Source organism: Vombatus ursinus, unplaced genomic scaffold, assembly GCF_900497805.2.
Source record: "Vombatus ursinus unplaced genomic scaffold, bare-nosed wombat genome assembly UNPS02001419.1, whole genome shotgun sequence".
Lineage (NCBI taxonomy): Eukaryota > Metazoa > Chordata > Mammalia > Diprotodontia > Vombatidae > Vombatus > Vombatus ursinus.
The window spans coordinates 1,550,791-1,563,450 of record NW_020941197.1 but is presented as its reverse complement, the minus strand read 5'-3'; the positions used below and the strand labels follow the sequence as shown (position 1 = coordinate 1,563,450).

Sequence of the window (12,660 nt, the reverse complement as noted above, 5' to 3'; positions counted from 1 at the left end):
GATAGATAGATAGATAGATAGATAGATAGATAGATAGATAGATAGATGGGATGGAACACTAACAACGTGGAGAGTCAGAAAAGTATCTTGAAAGAGATGGCCTTTGAGCAGGGCCTTAAAAGAAAAGGATTGTAAAAGGTAGAGAAGAAGAGAGTGCAAGTAAGGCTTGGGAAATAGCCTATGCAAAAACAGAGAGAAAAGAAAGGACTTGTCAAGTTCAAAGCTAGTTATCAAATTTGATTGGAACACATGGTTTGCAAAGAAGAGGTAGGGGATAAAAGTAAAAGGTAATCCTCAAAAGTTCCATTACATTCACTATAGTTGATTTGCTAAGGCTGGAAAACAGTTTAATACATTGTAAAAAATATTTTCAGCAGCTAGAATTGGAACACAAAGAGGATTCTGTTTAATCCTTAATTAATAAAAAATAAATAAATTAACCATGACACTCCCCAGGTATTTTAGTTAAATTAAATTATACAATAAGAAGCAAAATGTATATAACATGTTGACTGCCTTTTCCTCTAACTTGATCCATATTACCACATTTTCCCTCCCCTCCCCTCTCTTCCTCTCCCCTCTCCTCTCCTCTCCTCTCCTCTCCTCTCTTCCTCTCCCTTGCCCTCCCCTCCTTTCATCTTCTGCTCTCTCCCCTTATCTTCCCTTTTTTCTTGTCTTTCTTGCACTGCTCCTTCCCCAGTTCACTACAACTTAAGGAAGAGTATCCATGAAGCAAATCTTCCCCTATCTTTTCAAAACAATGGCATTTGACAAGTAGCCCTTTGTGCATGATACTCTGTTAGTTTATGGAGGTCTTTGCCTTTTAAATCCCTCTGTGTTAGATTTCTTGTAATCTTATCCCCTGAGTAGAAAACTCAAATAGTTTTTTAAACAGTACCAAAACATGACAACAAGTTCATATGGCTATTCTACTCAGATAGCCCTATTAAAATTATGTCTCAAATGAAACTTCTTCTTTTCCTAAATATAAAAAAGAATTACCAAGGAAAGCATTTCAGAGACTAGTTTGAAAGAAAATAAAAGGCCTTAGGTTTTTTTTTCAGATACAGAATGAGTGGGTTGGACCAGGTGGACTTCAAGGTTCTTTCCAACTCTAAATCTATTCTTCAAAAAACATACTTTGTCCGTTTGTTTATTTTATTGATGCCTTTTATAGAAATATATCACAGCCATTTTGCAACATATTTCCTCCCTCCTACACCACCACCCCCAGCACTACTTAATGAGCTTTTATTTGGGCAAAAATATTTAAGGAAAACCAACCATCATAGCAAACATGTTTGACTGCCTATAGTGTCTTACCTTTCCAACAAGAGGAAGGGAGTATATTTTCTTATCTCTTGTTTGATGGTCATTTATTTTTCCAATTTTGTTTTTAAATTTAAAAGAAATAGCTTCCTTTCTGTGGTTGCAGATTTTTTTGTTATTCTGCAACCTCACACCTGCATGTAGAAACAGATTAATATCATACCCATATCCTTCTAATCAGGGCAGCTCTATTAGTGCTATGTTGAATGAGTTGTTACTGATTAAGTGAGAATTAGCCGACAGAGTTAATGATTTTCTCTCCAGACCCTGTGGGCTCATAAAATGTTAGTCTGACTTAAAGACAGTTAATTATGGTGTATGATCTGCCAATGGACTAAACTTCCTGAATGTGTACAAACCAGCTTGGAGATAGTTGATTTGATCAGGCCTGGAAAATCTCCTCTGAAAGCTTTGCTGTTTTCTCTTAGCTCATCCCTCTTCCAGGCATTTCCAGAAGATGTTGTCTGACAGCTCTTTAGCTTAACTTATAAGAAAAGCTCCCCAGTGTAGCACAGGCACAAGAGCAAAAACAAGAACCTTTTATGCTTCCTAATGTCTTCTTTAATAAGTGAACAGAGCTTCAATGGTTTTACAATGATTATAATTTAAAGAGATAGGTTTTATTTTCATGCGGGCCCAACAAAATTGGAATCAATAGGAACATGACACATAGAAACATAAGATGCTTAGGCTGAAGAAAACAACGAATCTATAGAGATATAATGATAATGATGATGATGATGATGATAATAATAAATATAGTGCTTACTATATGCCAGGAAATGTGATAAGCACTTTATAAATATTATTTCATTTGATCTTCACAACTAGGAGGTGGGTGCTAATATGATCTCCATTCTACAGTTGAGGAAACTGAGACAAAGAAGTCAAAAAACTTGCCCAACCTAGTAAGTGTCTAAGGCTAGATTTGAACTCAGGTTCTTATTGACTCCAGGCCAATGTTCTATCCACTGTGCCACATAGTTATTCTGTATTATTTACCAGTTAGAAATGAGGTAACAAAATGAGAAAAACAAATATACCGATAATTATGTTATTAAGTCTCACTATAACACTTCCCTCTGTACTCCAGGAACAGAGTTGTAGAATGATACATCTAGAGTGGGAATGGACCTCAGAAGTCATTGAATCAAATCTCCTCAGTTTTTAAATAACAATCCTATTAGACAATGTTGTAAATAAGACCACTTTATATGTCAATTCAATAAATGTTTATTGAAAGATATGTGAATATTTGACTGCATAATGATATCCTTTTGGCACTGGAGTAACAAAATCTCCAAGGTAAGATTTTATGTAAATCTAATATTTATTTCTACCCTATTCAAATGGTGCCATGGTTAAAATCCATTGCATTTGTGTTTTCTTTTGTAGAAAAAAATAGTTTTGTATGTGGGATATAACATTATAAACTCAAGACGACTCAGAAACAAAATGGTTAACTTCCACATCTATCACCTTTCTTTGCAAAAAGTTTACATGGAACATGTATCCAGTCAAAAACAACAGACTCTCTCTCAAAATGTCATTCAGCTTTTTCCAAGATGACCTTTGTACTCCATGTTTGTCTTGGAATGTCCTCTATAAATGATTAGATGACAGGACAAAACCTTCAGTCTGTTCAAATGGCAAGGGAGAAGAGAATGTGGAGAAGCTGTTTCGTCATTTGTCTTCTTTCCTTGTGGCTCGCTGTCTCCTCCTTCTTATTGGCTTCCTCCTTGGAAATTACCTAAACCTTTAAAGTTTCCTTGGCCTCTGCCACCAAAGTCCCTTTGGCCTTTCTCCCACCTCCTTGGTCACTGAAGCCTCCACAGCAACTGCTGACACAACCTTACCCTGGCCTTCAAAGCCACTGGTCTTGGCCCAGTCCAGAGTTACTTTGTTTCCATCAATCTCTCTTCCATGGCTTCTTTCACAGCTTTACCATATTTTTTTTCTGAATTTAAGTCCACAAAACCAAACGCTTTAGATGACTCTGCTCCCTGTATGTGGTTATCCTGGCATCCACAGAGCCCTGAAACAAATCTTTCAATTTTTTTTTCTGTCATGTCTTTGGATGGTTCTTTGTCAGAGTTTTGTAGGACTGGATCCATTGTGTTGCACTAGTTTTCTTCTGTCCTTTCAGCTCTAGCCAGATGACACTGCCTTCAATTTCTATGGTGTTACAAGAATTCAAAGCTTCTTTTGCATCTTCCACAAAGGGAAATTGAATAAATGTGTTCTCTTTGGCTTGGCCTTGGTTGTTCTGGGGCAAGCTGAAGGTTGTCACCTTTTCTAAGACTTCCTACAGACTTTCTTCAGTGGTGCTGTAGATGAGGTTATTTAGTACCAGTGTCTTTGAGTATGCTGGCTTTCTGTTATTCCTGCTTCAGGAATTATTCTTTCCACATCTCAAATTCTCTCATCCTTGACTTTTCTCCCCTGTGTAGTTCTGAAGTGCCTGAACATCAATCTCAGTTCCACATTTCTCTTCGAAGGTCTTGTCCATGTCTGCTTCTGTCTTAAATTCAACAACAGGCAATTCCTTCATGTTTTTTATCCTTGGTGCAGACCAGTCTGTCCTAGGACACTCAATAGTGTCTTTAAACAATCCCTTGATGCCCTCCTGAGTTACTTTCTATGACAGATTTTTTTTGTTTTGTTTTTGCTAGGCAATCGGGGTTAAGTGACTTGCTTAAGGTCACACAGCTAGGTAAGTGTCAAATGTCTGAGGCTGGATTTGATCTCAGGTCCTCCTGACTCCAAGACTGGAGCTCTATCCACTGTACCACCCAGCTTCCCCTGTGACAGATTTTTGATAAAAAGCATCCTTGCATTTTGATCTTTCTTGTTATCTTCTATTTTTTTTTCAGTGCCAAACACTTTGGAGCTGCTAAGTTCCAGAACCTTTTCCATGTCTTCAGCAGATTCAAATTCCACATAACCAAACTTCCTGGTGGTGCCAATACAGATATCCACAATGATAAGGTACATTTTTGCAAAGAAGTCCATGGTGCCAGTTTTTAGCTCAGAAGCAGTTTTATTGAAGTTTAAGTTACCAGAGAAGAGGTTGACATTTGTACATGATTCAGCTTCCCATTGCTGTTTCTTGGCTTTGGGGACTTTCTGTTTGCCCATTTCCCTTTTCATCTTTCCTGGTGCTTCTTTGGCAGGCATTTCTTCCTTTTCCTCATCTTTCTCATTGTTCTTGGATTCCTTGGCTTTCCTGGCTTTACTGGGGGCAGCTTTCACACAAGCAGCCTTCCGTTTGGCAGGTGTGGTATCTATAACTTCTTCAGAGTCATCCTCATTTTCTTCACCTTCATCACTATCATCTTCCTCCTTATCTTCCTCTTTCTCATGCTGAGAATCTTGTTTGGCTTGAACTGTTCCCATTTTTGTGGCTTTAAGTGGCTCAAGCTTTTCATCCTCCTTGTCTTCATGTCCTCTTCTTCAGATTCACTGCCCTCTTTTTTGGCATTCTTCCCTTTTTTTGCCCCTTTGGGGGGGGGAGTTGCTGCTTTAGCTATGGTAGCTGTTGCTTTAGTTGGAGTGGCTCCCTTCTTTCCTGATGTGATCATAACTTTGGCTGAAGTAACCACTTTCTTGGCCAGTGCCATGGCAGCCTTCTTATTAGATGTCATGACTGCTTTCTTGGCACGTATGTTGACAACAGTGACTTATTTTGGCTGGTGGTACCTTTTTTTGCTGGGGTAATCACAACGTTCTTACTCTTCTTCTGAGGAACCACAACCTCTTCTCCACTGCTCATCCTCACTGTCTTTTATCTCTTTTGCAGAAGGAGCCATTTATTTGACTCATCTTGATTTTTAGCAGTCCTCCAGAGCTTTACCATGATGGTGGCACACAACTAAGGGGTGGAGGGTGCAGATCCATCAGCAGAAGGTCAGCAACATTGGTGGTGGAGGAGAGGATTCCATGGGAAAGCAGTCCTTTGCTGGGCAGAGACTGAAACTCCATTACACTTATTTTGGGAATTTAATCAGTTAGGTATAAAATGAATGTGTGCAAAAACTGACCTTGTTAATAAAAAAAAATTGGGGGAGTCTATTTCTATGATTTCACTTTTTGTGTGGACAATCCCTTTACCTATTGACAACTACAAGAATGTTTGTGGTGTTGACAGAAACAGAAAACAAGTTTTCTTGGGCTGGGGATTATAAGGTAAGTTCAGGAGTGATGGTTTGAGCTCATTACAGGATGTCAGGTAAAAAAAGTTGTCATTTAGCAAATCTGAGTTCCTTTTTTTTTATTTTGTAAGGGCAGGATGTTGATGTTTTGGACCTGTGATTTCATCAATATAGAGAACTTTGTGTGAAAGTTCTCTCTAATAGATAAGCAACTTATAGCCTTAAAGACATGTCTAGGCACTTCAGGATTATTATCCCCATTTTATAATTGGGTAAACTGAGGCAAACAGAAGTACATATAACAATAACCTTTTAGCATATACGTGTGTGTGTGTATGAATTTGGTATTATATACACACACACCTATATGTGTGCATGTGTGCATTTATATTTATATTTAAACTGGAACATGATTTCATTGGTATAAGGAACTTCCAGTGAGGAAATGTATATGAACAATTAAAGTCTTAAGAATAGCCTGGGGACACTGAGAGGTTAAGTGACTTGCCCAGGATTATCCAGCCGTTATATGTCAGGACTATATATATACATATATATGTATATATGTGTGTATATATATCCATATGTGTGTGTGTGTGTGTGTGTGTGTGTGTGTGTGTGTGTGTGAGACACAAGTTGCATGGTAAACTTCAGGAAGTGAGCAATGAGGAGATGGAATGAGGGCATTTTAGAAAAAAATGTTCCAGAGCAAAAACACTCTTATGTAAGTACAAGTCTGGTCATGGCATCTCAACAAAGATATGATAATGCTTGGGAAGTTTCCCCAAAGGGCAAATAAAATGATCAGAGGCACTGGAGATGTAGTGGTGAGACTAGGGATTTCTAGGAGTGTTTGCTAAAAATATAGAACAAACTTAATGATACCAATCATGAAATTAGTCTTAACTTGCTAAAGCAAATCCAAATTGAATCGAATTCAGCTGTATCATAGCTGAGTACTGTTGCCCTCCCAGTCCTGCAGGGTGGGTTTCTTAATTGCATGAGTGAATTCTGAGCCCTGTGCCATGCATTCACTGTGAGTGACAATCACATTTATGGAACTGTTTGCATAAATTGTGTCATGCCAATTATAATAATAATAATAAACTTTTTTATGCCCTGTGTTTTTGGATTTATTAAAGTGATTTGACTTTTGATTTGTTTTTTTTTATATTATGAATGCATGCAGATTGACTCTACTGATTAATTATGGATGGCTTCCTGCATGACACATGGAAATGATGATGGCCATTGAAATCTAAAAGCAACCCCAGGCTGCTGTCGACAAGTTCTGTGCTTTTTCACAGACCTTCCTGAAAGTGCATCTCACCAGAATTTCACTTCATAAAGTCGCAAAAGGTAGCAACAATAACAATAGAATGGAGTATATCACATAGGTTACCCTTTTCTTCTTCCACCAATAAAATAGCTTTTTTCTTTTTTAGAATTAGGCTCAAGAATCTGTGGGGTACAAACTTCATAAGAATTGTAGATGCCCTTTCTGAGCCTCAGTTTTCACAGAAAACTGTTCCAGCACTGAAATGGGCTGAAACCCCACCTGCTACTACTTGACCTGAACAGGAAGGCTATCTATTTAGGCTTGGGGAACCTGTAACCCTGAGGCCACAGGTGGCCCTCTAGGTCCTTGGGTGTGGCCTTTTGACTGAATCCAAACTTCATAGAACAAATCCCCTTAATAAGAAGATTTGTTCTGTAAAACTCAGACTCAGTCAAAAGGTTCCCCACCCATGGATACCATTCCAGACAAGTGGTCTTCCAGGAACTACTAACTCCAGGTTCTACTAACAGTAGTAGAATAATGACTATCTCCTAAGCCCTCCACACATTTGGAAACTTATAATTGTTAATGTTTTCTCTCCAGTAGAATCTGAATCTACCTCTCTCTAACTCTATATTTTAGTTCTGTTCTCTGGGGTCAACCAAAATAATGCAATGTGGTGTATTGTAAAGGTTACTGAAATTGAAGTCAGAAAACTTTTAATTCAAATCTTAGCTCTTCTGATTTGAGCCAGCAGGAGGCAGTGGGGTATAATTCCATGAGTTAGCTAGTAAGTCAATAAACATTAAGCTCCCCACCATGTTTCAGACATTGTGATAATATAACTGTGTATACAAAGAAAGACTAAAGATAATCCTTGACCTCAAGGAACTCACAGTCAAATGGGGGAGACAACATACAAACAACTCCATACATACAAAATATATACAAGATAAATTTGAAATTATAAAAAGGTGGAATTAGAATTAAGAGGGATCAGGAAAGGCTTCTTATAAACAAGCCCTGAAGGAAGGCAGGGAAGTCAGGAGGTGGAGCTGAGGAGGGACAGCATTCCAGATATAGGGCACTTGCAGTGAAAATTCCCAGAGTCAGGTGATGGAGTGTCTTGTTTGAGGAATAACAAGGAAGCTAGTGTCTGGAAGTCAGCATATGCAAGGAGGTATATTTACCTAAAAAAAAAAAACAAAATTAACATTATCTATGTCATAGTGTGTTTTTTTTTTCACTAAATACTTCACAATTACATTTTAATTGAGTTTATGCTCCATTGGGAAGTTTAATGGACCAACAAATTTCATATGTCTGATCTACTTTACTCCTCCCACCAAACCCCGACAATTTTATAAAGGATCATCCTGAGGTTTATGTATACTAAATCACATAATCACAAAACTAGTAACTAGAATAGTAGATTAGAAATTGGAAAGGAACTTGTAGACAATGTATTCCAATGCTCTCATGTTAAAACTGAAAAAAAAAAAAACTAAAGAAAGAGGTTAAATGATTGCCCAAGACCACATAGCTAGGAAGTGATGGAGCTAGGATTTGAACCTAGGTCCTCTGGTTCCAAATCCACCTACACTCATTCTTCCATGATTAACAGAATCCGTCCTCTGGTAATTCCCTCCCCACCCAAGTAATTTGGCACCCTTGGCATTCATCATTCAAAACCCATTTCCCATTTCCAAATACTATCTCTTTTTCCCATGACCCTAGACCCAACTCCCCTACACTAAGGCTACCCCAGGGAGCTTTGCTCTCTAGAGTGCCAGCTCCATAGGTAACAAATTTGTTTTCATCTTCTTTTTTTTCTTTGAGAGGATTAAATTGATTCAGTATCATTTTTTTAAATCTTTTATGCAGTTAATTGACTTTGTCCTTTAACTGTCTAAGTCATGGTTCTTTGTCTCTGAACTTAGTTCAGAAATTCATCTGGCCTGTAATTAGTTAAGTTTAGAAATCCAGTTATCCTGCTAATCACTGTTCTATTCTTGCCTCAAGGAAATCTACTATTAATGAGGGATGCATGTAGACACCAGGGAGTCTGGTCTAGTATCTTTACACCACCAACATATCCTTGAAGGATATCTGGTTTGCTATCCAAAGAAGCAGACTCTGGTCTATTATCTCTAACCTTGCAGGTGGACTCAAACAACGAACTTTTCTTAGTCACAGAAGGGAAGGAGGGTATTGTTGCTAGCCCCTCATTCCCAGTTTCCAACCAATAATACTGTCCTCCACACCTCAACTCTGTAACCAATCATAACTTGCTCTTCACTTAAGAAGATCTGTTTTTGTTCTGTACTCCCTAGAAACTATAAAATAGGAGCTGTCCTGCTCAGTATTTGGCTTAAACTGAGGCAGTCCAATGACCCCTTTATTATAAGGTTTGCACCCTGTTAAGAAAGTGTTTTCTTGTTCAGAGAACATGTACTTTAGTCTACCCTTGCTAAATTTCACTCATGACACCTTTCCCACTCCTTCTATCTTCTGGCCCTCACAGAGACCTAGCTTCATCCTGATGATATAGCCTCCCTGGTTTTTCTAGCACTGCTTGTACTGTCACTCATTTTCCTCAACTTACAAGTTGAGGGGGGGCAAATTGGAATACTCCTTGCTTCCCATTCTAGGTTCCCAAACTTCCAGGCTCACCTACCATTGCTATTCAGTGACCTTTCCTTCTTTGGGGTTCACTGAGTATATATCTACCACCCAATCAAAATCCTAGTAATTCTTGTCTGTCAACCTCCAGAATATTGCCCTTCTTTTCTCAATGAGTTCAGTGCCTGACTGATAATCTTTCTTCCTTAACTCCTGCTGTCATACTAGGGGACCTAACATACATCCTTAACCTTACAGTTTCTCAAGTTACTCATTTCACATGACCTATTTCTCCACCCCACCTTAGTCACACACAAAGGTATCCTCTTTACTTGAGTCCTTTGTCTCCTTGTTGTATCACAGATCTTGTTCAGTCAAACCAAAGCTTTGGATAAACCATCATCTGTTGCCTCCACTTCTACTTCCATGCTGTTGAACAAAGTTGGAGAAAATCACCCACCCACCTATTGGCATTCCATCTACTGCTTCTACAACTACATTTACAGGCCTGAAATCCATTCTTGAGAAAAACTTGTGAAATGGGGGAAGGTACTTTTTGTCATCTATCTAGAACACTTGCTAGCAATAAATTAGACTTACTTTCCATAAATTTTCCTAATTTGCCCCCAAAAGTGTTTACTATTGTTAATTATTGTTGTTACTGTTTGTCTTTTATTTTGAAGAGGACCAATGACATCATGGAGTGATGTTTTGACTTGCATGTGAATTGGATTCAAGTGGGGCAGAGTTGCACAAAATCATCAGACTTCTTCTCTCTTCCAGAGTAATTCCAGTCCAGTGGCAAGACTGGTCAGGATGACCAGTGATGGCCCAGGATGCAGTAGATGATCTTGTAGTCTTTGATGTCTAACCAGGCTCTAAGGGCTCCACAATGCCTCTGTCATGACCCTTTATGTTCACTGGAACAAATTGTTCTCATCTGCCCATTTCAGTGGGGGAAGTCTTTACATGATTGGAGTAGACATCCCCTTGTTGGTTACCCTCAAGCTGATTGAATCTATCTGCAAAGATGGTTTTTTCCAGGGTGTGGCCACTGAACATGCTTCTTGGAACCATACGTGAGAGTTAGGTGATAAATGGGCATCAAAAGTGGATAAGAAGCCCTGCAAAAGACTCAAAAAGCCATCACACCAGAGGTGCTAGTCTTCCCTGAACACTCCCTACATCCCCCCAAACTCAATGAAATAAAACAATAATTGTGAAAGAGGCAGATGACTTGATGTTTTGCCATGGGAAATTCCTTGTCTATGATCTAAGGGAGTAATTAAGTGTAAGATTATTAGATTTGAATTTCTAAGGAATCCTAGTAATCTCCATTTTGGCTTCTCTACAAAAGCTATAACTTTTGACTTGGTTGACCATTCCTTTCTCCTCAATACTCTCTCCTTCCTTAGGTACCATGACACTGCTATCTGCAATATATTTCTCTACCTACCTATCTGATTACTCTTTCTCAGTCTCCTGTTCTGAACATTATCCTTGTCCCATACCTTGACTAAGATACCTTCTAGTATCCCAGAAGTTTCTCTCCTGGATTCATTCCTCTTGGTGTACTCATTATATCTCATGGAGTCATCTCTATGTAAATGACTACCATATTTATATTACTGGCCCAAGTCTTCTTCCCAAACTCCAGGAATGTACCACCGGCTGCTACTTGCATGTCCCATAGCTATCTCAAAACTCAGTGTGTACTAAACAGATCTCTTTATATTTTTCCCTAAACTTTTCCTTACCCCAAACTTTCTTATTTTGGTTATATGCATAATCATCTTTTTATTCACTCAACTTCACAATTTTGGAGTCATACTTGATAATCCATTTTATCTACAATCCATACTTGCTAATCACCCTCATAAACGAACAGTTATAAAATCTTGTTGATTTTATATCTTCAATATCTCTCTCATTTTTTTCTGTGCAACGTTTATAGCCTCTAAATTGATTCAGACTCACTATCTCTTACTTGGACTAGTGCAAATGGCTCCCAATTGGATTTGCAACTTCCAGCCTCTTTCCTCTGTAATTCATCCTCCATAAGGTCTCCAAAATAATCTTCCTAAAGCATTGGCCAATCATGTTAAAAATCTTCCTCAAGAATTTTTCTAAGATAAAATACAAACTCCTCACCTTGAAATTTACATCCCTTTACAAACTAACCTTCACACTATTCTCCTCATGAAATCTGTGTTGGACCACAAATGATTTATTTACTTTTGTCCATACTTGGCAATATATCTCCTGGTTCCATGCCTTTGCATCAGTGGTCCTGTGTGACTAGAATGCACTCTTTCCTTACCTGCACCTTTTAGAGTGCTAAGATACCTTCAAGGCTTAACTCATGCAACACTTCCTATAGGAAGCTTTTTTCTTAGTTATTAGTAATTTCCAAATTGTCTTGTATTTACTTACATATTTATTTGCTTCTATAACCTAGTAGAATGAGGTCAGGGGCTGTGTTTGTTTTTTCCTTTTAGTTTTCATACCATCAGTGCTTAACATGATATCTTACATAAAATAAGTGCTTCATAAATACTTCTTCACAATGTGGGCTTCAAGAATATTGAAAATGCCACAGATTCACCCCTTTAGGATAATACAGTAAAGTTTATTCCAAATCACCCCAAGTAAGTAGTTTCATAAAGTCTGCCTGGTTTCCTATCCTCCCATTGCTCCATTTGTTTCTGTAACTTTCCCTCTTCTATTTATACCTTCTCTGTTTATCTAGAGAGGAGAGTGATTGGGAATAGGAAAGTGAAGTGATAAACTGGTGACTGATAACAAGAGTAGTGAGAATAACATTTTAATGATAAGATAATTTGAGAATATGCCACAGAGATGGTAGAAACCACACTACTCAGAAATTCTATGCCAAACAGAGAGATATGCCTTTCAACATCCACATTTTTCATTTTTTTCCGAGTTCTCATAAAGAACACCTGCTAAATTTGATTTTATTGAAAATAATATTGAGTCATGGAGAGCCAAGATGGCAGATTAGAGACAACCCAGCTGAACACTCTCAAAATTCCCCTCCAAACAACTTTAAAATAAAGTCTCAAATCAAATTTTGGTGTGGGAGAGCCAAAAGAAGGTCAGGGTGAAACATTTTTCCACTCTAGGAAAACTTAGGAGGTTGACAGGAGAAATTTGTGGCCCCAGGGTGTCCAGAGACCACATGTGCAGTGGTAGCTACAGCAAATACAGCAGCAGAAGCAGCAACAACTTTTGAATCCCTCAGCTTAGAGAATATAAGGA

The 12,660-nt window shown here is 38.3% G+C and overlaps 1 pseudogene; it reads right to left on the bottom strand.

Annotated features, from left to right (window-relative positions):
* The window catches only part of LOC114046193, a 23,766-nt pseudogene extending 18,581 nt beyond the window's left edge, over nucleotides 1–5,185 (bottom strand).
* Between the last annotated feature and the right edge of the window lie 7,475 nt (nucleotides 5,186–12,660).